The 3368-nt window shown below is 38.3% G+C and overlaps 1 non-coding gene across 1 annotated transcript; it reads right to left on the minus strand.

Annotated features, from left to right (window-relative positions):
- Positions 1-2591: 2591 nt before the first annotated feature.
- On the minus strand, positions 2592-2751 carry LOC115872583. The gene has a single exon (XR_004047943.1). It is a non-coding gene; the product is annotated as a U1 spliceosomal RNA (small nuclear RNA).
- Between the last annotated feature and the right edge of the window lie 617 nt (positions 2752-3368).

Genomic DNA, 3368 nt, shown 5'->3' on the forward strand with positions numbered 1-3368 from the left:
TATTTCTTTACGCTTTCCTCCTGTCCCAATACCATGATCAGTCCATTCTGGCTTCAGTAGTTCCTCATGGTTGCCTTGACCGTGGTCACTCCCTACCAGTCCTCCCGTCCCCTCCCTACCATATTCATTTTTATATTGATATTTATTCTGACATGTATTCATTGTTTGCTGAAAGTGAAGAGGCCTTAAAGCACTCACTGATGAATATCCTAGACTATAGCCTTCATAATGGATTATAACTTAATAAAAAGAAAACACAAACCCTAGCAAAGAATCAATAAAATATCATGATAAATGGAGAAAAGATCAAAGTTGTCAAAAATTTCATTTTATGTAGATCCACAATCAATGCTGATGAAACCAGCATCCAAGAAATCAAGTGGCATATTGCACAGGGTAAATGTGCTTCAGAACTCTATAAGGCATTAGAAAGCAAAGATGTTACTCTAAGGATTAAAGTAAACCATGATTTTTTCCATTGTATGCAGAATTTCAGATGTGTGAGAAATTTGAACAATGAATAAAGATCAAAGAATCAATACCTTTGAACTATTTTAGTAGCAAGGAATATTGAACATACCATAGAATACCAGGAGAATGAATACATAAGTCTTGGAAGAAGTACAGCCATAATTCTCTCTGGACGTGAGGATGGTGAAATTTTGTCCCATGTACTTTGTGTGTGTTATCAATAGGGACCACACAGTTCCTGTAGAAGGATGCTCTCATTTTACAGTAAAAGTCAGTGAAAAAGAGGAAGGCCCTCAATGGAATGGATTGACGATGTGGCTGAAACAATAGGTTCCTACAAAGCAACAATTGGATGGTGCAGGACTGTGCACTGTTTTGTTCTGCTGGACATAGCGTTACTGTGAACCACAACCAACTTCAAAACCACTAGCCACTCTGCAGGAGAAGGATGGGCTTTCTGCTCCAACAGGAGTTACGATCTCGGAAACCCACAGGGCAGTGTCTATAGGACCACTATGAGTCAGCGCTGACTCGATAACCGTGAGTTTTTAAAACAAGAACAGCCCAAGGCATGCCATTTTCATTCACCTATTATGAATGTGAAAAGTGGATATTGAAAAAGGAAGAATGAATTATGGTGCTGGAGAAGGCTATTGTGCATACCATGGACTGCCAAAAGAACCAACAAATCTGTCTTGCAAGTACAAGGGGAATGCTCCTCAGAGGCAAGGATGCTGAGAATTAGACCCTCAGACTTTGGACATGTTCTCCAGAGAGAGCAGTCTTTGGGAAAAGATGAGATGCTTGGTAAAGTAGAGGGCATCAAGAAAGAGGAAGGCCCCTGACAAGATGGACTTACATGGGGCTGCATTGATGGGCTCAGACATATGATCAATTGTGAAAACGGTGCAGGACCAAGCAGTGTTTCATCCTACTGTCTGTAGTGTCACTATGAGTCAGACCCAATTCACTGGCACCACGACAACAATAGCCACATTGCATTGTTAAATATACATTCTTCTTTATAAGTCAGGATCTGAGAGACTTTATCTTTAAAAACTGATGGCATAGCTGATAAATTGGTCTTGCCAGTAGATTATGAATATCATGTTTGGTCTCTTAGAAGAATATGATACTACCTGATGTTGTTGGGTGCCATCAAATTGGTTCCAATTCAAAAAGACTCCTGTCATATGTGGATAATGCCACTACAACAACTAATCCATGGTTTAGGAACAATGAAAGTGTCTATGAATATCTGTATTTTAAAACTTACATAAAACTTAGACATTTAAGGGAATAAGAGAAAACCCAAGTTTAAAATTTCACAATCTTAGTGCTAATATTTTTTAAAAAGAGTATGGCTATCAAAAAATTCAAAGAATGGATGAATAACTGATTTAAATGATGAGATTTTAAGTTATTTTAAAGGGTTATTTATTTAAATATTTTGTGGTTGTGTTTATTTGTAACACATTGCTTAAAAAATATGTGATTCCTGTCTTACACTGACCGCAGTCTCCCTTCATCCTCTTTTCTGTTGTTAATGTTCCTTTGGTGATGGTGGGGGTCATATGTTGATCATTGTGATCAGTTCCCCCTCTCATCCTCCACCTTCCCCCAACCCTCCTGGTATTGTTACTCTCTTTAGTGGTCCTGAAGGGGTTCTCTATCCTGGATTCCCTGTGTTTTGAGCATTTATCTGTACCAGTGCACATGCTCTGGTTTAGCCAGATTTGTAAGGTAGAATTGGGGTCATGATAGTGGGCATGGGGGGAGGAAGCATTAAAGAACTAGCAGAAAGTTGTAGGTGTCATCTTGCTACACTGCACTTGACTGGCTCTTCTTTTCCTTGTGACAGTTCTGTGAGGGGATGTCCAATTGTCTACCGATGGCCTTTGGGTCTCCACTCCCTCATTCACATCCATATGATTTCTTTGTTCTGGTTGTTTGCTACCTGCTACCTGTTTCCATCAACACCACATGATCACACAGGCCGTTGTGCTTCTTCCATGTGGGCTTTGTTGCTTCTCAGCTAGATGGATGCTTATTTATTTTCAAGCCTTTAAGACTTCAGATGCTATATCTTCCTCTTCTCTTTTTCTTTTTCTTCTTTTTTTCAGGGGAGTGAACGCAGTCCCCCACTACCACAAATTATGCAGTTGCTTTTCCCGCATTTGGGGACATCACAGGTGTCAGCACACCCGCAGTGCAATGAGTGAGCCTCGCCCTCGGAAAACCACCTGCCTGATCCTGGTGTCCCCCCTTCCAGGCAAGTATCTTTTCATAGCTGGGCACCATCAGCTTTCTTCAGCACATTTATAATTTATAAATTATCAAAGGTTCAGGAAGGTAGGAGGGTGGGGGAGGGAGGGGGAAAAATGAGGAGTTGATACCAAGGGGTCAATTAGAAAGAAAATGTTTTGAAAATGATGATTGCAACCTATGTACAAATAAGCTTGACACAATGTATGTATATATGGATTGTGATAAGAGCTGTAAGAGCCCCCCAATAAAATAATTTTAAAAAATACAAGATCAATATCCAAAGAAGGGTTCTAATAATATAAAGTAAAATTTACTTATTATATATATATAATATATATATAGTTCAAAGATTCAATGGTTATGAAGAAACCATGTCACATATATCTAAAATAAGTGAGGCACAGATATTACTTTATTATAAATAAAGAAAGCTCATTTATACGTTAATTAATTTAACATATTTATTAAAAACTGTTTATGGCCCAAACCATAAAGGTCTCTTATGTTGAAAACTAAGGATAATTTCATGCATAAAACATAGTCTTTTATCTTATGATGTTTACATAGAGTTTGGGAGGTCAACTGCATAAAGCATCAATTAAGTTAAGTGATACAAGTTTTAAACAAAC

Source organism: Echinops telfairi, unplaced genomic scaffold (genome assembly GCF_000313985.2).
Source record: "Echinops telfairi isolate 266 unplaced genomic scaffold, ASM31398v2 ScPeMD7_7425;HRSCAF=8463, whole genome shotgun sequence".
Taxonomy (NCBI): domain Eukaryota; kingdom Metazoa; phylum Chordata; class Mammalia; order Afrosoricida; family Tenrecidae; genus Echinops; species Echinops telfairi.